We start from the raw sequence: 7,341 nt of genomic DNA on the forward strand, positions 1-7,341 counted from the left end.
TGTCCCTAAATAAACCAGGAAACACATCCAAATTAAGTATGAAATGAGACTGTCCTTTGTTCGCCTGTAATTATGTAATATTTTACAGCAGAACTGACAAGCAAATCCCATCACATCTTTTAATTCAGTAATCAACACAAGCTACGCTTTCATTTCGATGGATGTTCCCTTGTAAAATCCTCTTTCCTCGACCCTGAAAGCTGCTCAACTCCCAGATTAAGCAAAATTAAAGGCCTGGATAGAATCAGGTCAATAAGGCTCCAATTAGGTTAGGCCTTTAATAGGAGATAGTTAAGAATATGCTAGAAATTTGTCTTTTTAGCTCACAAATAAATGAATTTTTCGCAAATTGCTTTAACTTACATAAAGGATGTTACCTTATTTAAACCAAAGACAAAAACATTAAAGTTTGGATCAGATGAAGATCTTCTGCAGTTCCCTCATCCTGCCACAAACGAACACTACATTGGCTATGTTCTGATGCAGTATATAGTATGTATACTGTGCACAGTATTTCTGTACACTACCGTTGAAAAGTTTATTTTTTGTACACTCAAGGTCAAATGCTATAACTATCAGCCAATCACAGCTGATTCTCATTTCTCCCCTATTTCTCTTCCAATCCTTTCCCACATTTTCTCTCTTTATCCCTTTCTTCTCTTTCAACTAGACTGTCCTTTGTTCGCCTGTAATTATGTAATATTTTACAGCAGAACTGACAAGCAAATCCCATCGCATCTTTTAATTCAGTAATCAACACAAGCTACGCTTTCATTTCGATGGATGTTCCCTTGTAAAATCCTCTTTCCTCGACCCTGAAAGCTGCTCAACTCCCAGATTAAGCAAAATTAAAGGCCTGAATAGAATCAGGTCAATAAGGCTCCAATTAGGTTAGGCCTTTAATAGGAGATAGTTAAGAATATGCTAGAAATTTGTCTTTTTAGCTCACAAATAAATGAATTTTTCGCAAATTGCTTTAACTTACATAAAGGATGTTACCTTATTTAAACCAAAGACAAAAACATTAAAGTTTGGATCAGATGAAGATCTTCTGCAGTTCCCTCATCCTGCCACAAACGAACACTACATTGGCTATGTTCTGATGCAGTATATAGTATGTATACTGTGCACAGTATTTCTGTACACTACCGTTGAAAAGTTTATTTTTTGTACACTCAAGGTCAAATGCTATAACTATCAGCCAATCACAGCTGATTCTCATTTCTCCCCTATTTCTCTTCCAATCCTTTCCCACATTTTCTCTCTTTATCCCTTTCTTCTCTTTCAACTTCCACTCAGTTCTCAGTATTTTGGAAGGGCACTTCGTTATTCGGCATTTTCCTGGAATGTGACGCCAGTGCTGCCGAGCACATCTGTAGTTCACTAATCCTCACAGTGGGGCATGATGGGATAGCCAGCACGGCGCCACCTCCAACACATGCACATGAAAACAGTAAATAGATTGCAAAATATCTTGTATTGATTTCATATGGAACACTCAATGGAGTTGGAATCAATTAACGGAAAGAAAAAAAACACAGAAAGCCTTAAATGAATTCCCATAATTCCTACAGTCCAAACTCAGCACTATCTCTGTCTCTTGGTGTAGTTATTCACTCACTCCTACCTCTCTCTTTCAAACCCCTGGGACTTGGGAATGTGCCTTTAAGTGTGTTTCACTCTTTCATGTTTTCTCCGTTTGTTCTCATGGGGAAAGAGTTGCACCAGCAGTCCCATTGAATTGCACAGTCTCAAGATAACAAGCACTGTCCTTAGAGAGCTTTGGTAAGAGGTTAGTGATGCCACTGGATATGATACTACTCATTTTTAAAACTGTATTGTGTAAGGGCAAAACTGTAGCTGGTAGAGAATGGTACTCTCAATGCCAAGGACTTCTAATACAGTAGCTCTTTATAGACTAAGATGGTACAGAGTAGAAGTATAAGTTTTGGAAGAATGGAAAAACTGCAAACTTGACAGCCTGTAATTTTGCCTGTATTTTGGAAACAAGAAGGTTTGATGTTTTGTTCCACAAGGAAAAGGCTGTACAAGGCTGACGCCACCTCCAACACATGCACATGAAAACAGTAAATAGATTGCAAAATATCTTGTATTGATTTCATATGGAACACTCAATGGAGTTGGAATCAATTAACGGAAAGAAAAAAAAACACAGAAAGCCTTAAATGAATTCCCATAATTCCTACAGTCCAAACTCAGCACTATCTCTGTCTCTTGGTGTAGTTATTCACTCACTCCTACCTCTCTCTTTCAAACCCCTGGGACTTGGGAATGTGCCTTTAAGTGTGTTTCACTCTTTCATGTTTTCTCCGTTTGTTCTCATGGGGAAAGAGTTGCACCAGCAGTCCCATTGAATTGCACAGTCTCAAGATAACAAGCACTGTCCTTAGAGAGCTTTGGTAAGAGGTTAGTGATGCCACTGGATATGATACTACTCATTTTTAAAACTGTATTGTGTAAGGGCAAAACTGTAGCTGGTAGAGAATGGTACTCTCAATGCCAAGGACTTCTAATACAGTAGCTCTTTATAGACTAAGATGGTACAGAGTAGAAGTATAAGTTTTGGAAGAATGGAAAAACTGCAAACTTGACAGCCTGTAATTTTGCCTGTATTTTGGAAACAAGAAGGTTTGATGTTTTGTTCCACAAGGAAAAGGCTGTACAAGGCTGAAGCAACCTGAGGGGAAGATAATGACAGAATTTTCAGTTGAAGGTGTCTGCAGAAGGTGCGATTCAATTGGAATGAATGATTTTAGACATGTAAATGTGTGATTTCTGCCACAATGTTTACTGCCACATTTTTTTTAAATCGATATTTTCTCATTGTATCTACAGTAATCTTGTAATTTTATTTTAAAAGATAAAAATATATATTTTTGAGAAGCTGCAATGCAATTAAAAACTACTTTGCTTCTAGATTCTGGATATTAAATCTGAACGTTTTGGGTCAGTAAGTTTTTTGAAAGAAATTAATATTTTTATTGAACAAGAATGCATTAAATTGATCAAACGTGACAGAAAGACTTTTACAATAATGTTTCTATTTCAAATAAATGCTTTGAACTTTCTAGTCATCAAAAATTCTGAAAAAAACGTATCCACAAAAACAAACAGCACAACTGTTTTCAACATTGTAAAAATAAGAAATCTTAATAATAAGAGAGATGTAATAACAAGTCAAGTCAAGTCACCTTTATTTATATAGCGCTTTTAACAATACAGATTGTGTCAAAGCAACTGAACAGCATTAATTAGGAAAATAGTGTGTGTAACGAATCAGCTCATGAGGAAATATGAATAATTAACCATAACTAGTTATAATTAATTATTCATATTTTAGATCCGCTGTAGATATTTAGCTGACCTCTCAGGGTCAACTGTCTTGTCAATTCTAAGAACGTTAGTTTCCTGGTTAAGGGAAATAACTTTCTTACTGTACAATTCTACAAAAGCTTGTAGCATAAATCTGCATGATTAAGTGACTCCAGTTATGAGCAAACAATGAACCACGTCAAGTGTGATACAAGTAAGGTTTTATTAACTACATAAACACTTAAACTAGTCTAACAGACTACATAAACACATAAACTGGTCTAACATCCTACATACACAATAAACTGGTCTAACATACACACACACACACACACACACACAAGATTTCTGAAGTTATGCTTGACTGAAGAGTTATAAATGTGAAAAGTTGCCATCATACATGCACACACACACACACACACAGTATACCAAAGGCAATTCCAGATCTCAGCAAGCCCATCAATATGAAAGGAACTCAACCCTGTCAAGGTCCTCCTCGCTTCTCAGGTCTCAGCAAGGGCCACGTGTGAGGGGATAAGGTGTCAGTCTGAGAACTGGTTAATGTGGAGAGAGGGAAATTAGAGGTGCTGATGCGAGCAAGAAGTGTCTCGGCTCTCCAGGGTCTCCTGCCTGCAGACCAGCAGTCAATTCTGAGCCATATTAGAGATGCTCTCTTCCAGCCTTTCTTCTGAAACACTTCAGAGTCAAGGTTCACAATGGCAGCACGTTCCATTTCAGTCAAGCTCATGGGATGAAATCCATACAAGAGACCACAGACACAAGACACCTTTGTGGTTTTTACGTGCAATTAAATTTCAATAAGAGATGATTACACTCATCTGTAAACAAAAGCTTAAGAGCTATTTCACAGTACAATTACCATTCTTCACAAAAACACTAGGCACTTCTTTCTATATAACAGGACAAATGAGCACATCACACTCAAAAATGCTGTTTTCTGTGTTAAGTGGAAAGGACTGTGCGGAATTTATGCACACAGGCCATGTTTGGTTCAGCTTCAGTGCCATTTATCATGTGCTGGAAGAGTGTGAGCATATGAGGTAGATGTATGACATCTATACTGTAAAAAGGAATTGTAATTTATCACATACTGTGCTGTTTGAGTCACACTGACAAAAGAAAGTGACCGAATGTTGTTCATTTTCAACCAGAGCTGCTAATTTTGTTGGCAACTCATCTGTATGCAAATGAGAAGTGATACAATGCGGTGACCACCAATGAGTGTGGAGACAGTGATGTGCCACATGGATGGATATTTACAATGTGAATAAATTATGCAGTTATTGTGAAAGGTTTGCTGACTTTACAGTTATCATCACTGTTATTTTATTTGGTATTTATAAATGGTATTTATTAAAAATATATATATATTTTTTGTTTTATCTGATCCAAATAATAGGAAATCGTTTCATGAGCACCAAATCATCATATTAGAATGATTTCTAAAAGCTTGTATGACACTGGAGACTTGAGTAATAGCTGCTGAATATTCAACTTTCACAATAGTTTTCACAACAGCATTTTTATTTTTATATTTTACAATTCAGCATATTTCTTCTATATATATATATATATATGGCATTTGTATATACAATCTGCTTTTTTATTATACTGCAGTATTGAGATATAAATCTTTTAGTAAGAATGCATCATGTAGGCTTTTACTTCTCAACAGTTACTTTTATACGGTGGCATTATGAAGAACTAAATCATCAAACAGCATTTTTATGAGCACTTGAGTAATAGCTGCTGAATATTCAGCTTTCACAATAGTTTTCACAACAGTACTATTTTTACTGTATACTGTTTTTTTTTATCAAATAAATGCAGCCTTGGCCAACAACATAATATCTACACAAAAGTATATACAATCTGCTTTTTTATTATACTGCAGTATTGAGATAGAGTTATAAATCTTTTAGTAAGAATGCATCATGTAGGCTTTTACTTCTCAACAGTTACTTTTATACGGTGGCATTATGAAGAACTAAATCATCAAACAGCATTTTTATGAGCTTGCACTCAACCTTGGCCAACAACATAATATCTACACAAAATCTCACTGCCCCCAAACATTCGAATGGTAGTGTGTATATATAAAGCATTCTAAACCAAATTTTAAAAAATGAAAGAAAATCAAGTTATAGAAAAGTCTTTAGTTGCACTGAGCATGTATGTTGAACTTGGTAAGTCAAGCAAGAAGACTAAACCTAAAGTGGCAATAAGAACGGTAAGAATGCATCATGTAGGCTTTTACTTCTCAACAGTTACTTTTATACGGTGGCATTATGAAGAACTAAATCATCAAACAGCATTTTTATGAGCTTGCACTCAATGTACTGTAAATGTTATCTGACAACACAATACAAATCATTGCATCACAGGAACACTGCAACAAAGGAAAATGGGCAGGTGGGTGTTTAGCAAGTTACACAATGCTGCAAATAAACAGCATGAATAATGAATGTGTGCACATTAAACATTATATCCATTTTTACTTTTTTTTTTATATGAACTCCCCCAAAGGAGGTAGAAAATATTCTATCCTCTGGAGATTTCTGAAGTTATGCTTGACTGAAGAGTTATAAATGTGAAAAGTTGCCATCATACATGCACACACACACACACACACACAGTATACCAAAGGCAATTCCAGATCTCAGCAAGCCCATCAATATGAAAGGAACTCAACCCTGTCAAGGTCCTCCTCGCTTCTCAGGTCTCAGCAAGGGCCACGTGTGAGGGGATAAGGTCTGAGAACTGGTTAATGTGGAGAGAGGGAAATTAGAGGTGCTGATTTGTTCAGATACTTTAAAAGAGCGAGTCTTTTTGAGTAAGTCCTGAAGTATGGATTGTTCTGTATGCAGTCACAAAGGATTTTAGTTGCTTAATCATTTTTTGATTGTACTGTATTCAACACTGGGCCTGAAGGGCAGCTGTCTTGCAGAGTTTAGCTCCAGTTCAGTCAAACACACCTGAACAAGATAAACAGACTTTTTTTTAGTCAGACACAAAATCATATTATTGCAGAAAAAAGGCAAGTAAATTCAGATGTAGTGGAGCATAATAAATAAATAAATAAATTAATTAATTAAAATAAATAAGAAAATGATAGTAATGAGCATGGCCGGACTTACCATTGGGCTTGAGTGTGCTGCAGCCCATGGGCCCCACCTTGTAGGGGGCCCCACCTTTGCCCGTTTACGTTTGTTTGATTTGATCGTTATATGCCAGTAAGAATTCAGAAATGATTAGTCGCATTTCCACTGCACACGCAAGATCTAAACGGGCCAGCCAGGGCTACAGCTTACAACTACGACCTTTGAGGCCACAATCAAACAGCATAAACTGGTATTTATGATTATTTCACATAGAAGAAGGACACATGTATTGAATCGCGTCTACTCTGCACCAATTGGTTTGTTGTCACATGGCTACTTTAAACAGCCCCATTAAGCCTTTAGCCCCAAAGAGCGCACATTTAGAAAAATAATGATAAATTCTCAAATGTTTCATTGTTTCACCTCATTTCTTTACAGAGGATGATTCTATAGTACTATAACCTATTAATGTTCCACTAAATTATGCGATCATCTGATGGGTTTTGAGCGCTCTCTCTTGTCTTACTGCTATTACACATAGTGGGGAAGAAATGTCATCAAAATGATTTTAAATAAAAAATATAAATTTAATGAATTTCTGTTTTTATAACATAGCTATGCCTATGATATAGGACTTAGCCTATCACACAAACAAAAGAGTCCTATTTTTATTTTCTCGAATATCTGCAAGATCGCAAATATACAATAAACAACAACTTACAGGGTAACTTTCAGACACAAAATTCTGTTTTGCTCCATCAGAAAGAAAATAGAACAAACAGCAGAACCGCTGCGTCTCTGAACAACAGTGTTTTGTTTCTTAGCGTTACACGGACCAGCAAATGATTCAATCAGTCTATAAGTTCAGTCGTTTGCAAAGTTAAAT

Source organism: Sinocyclocheilus grahami, unplaced genomic scaffold (genome assembly GCF_001515645.1).
Source record: "Sinocyclocheilus grahami isolate Dianchi unplaced genomic scaffold, SAMN03320097.WGS_v1.1 scaffold134.1, whole genome shotgun sequence".
In the NCBI taxonomy this organism is placed as follows: Eukaryota; Metazoa; Chordata; class Actinopteri; order Cypriniformes; family Cyprinidae; genus Sinocyclocheilus; species Sinocyclocheilus grahami.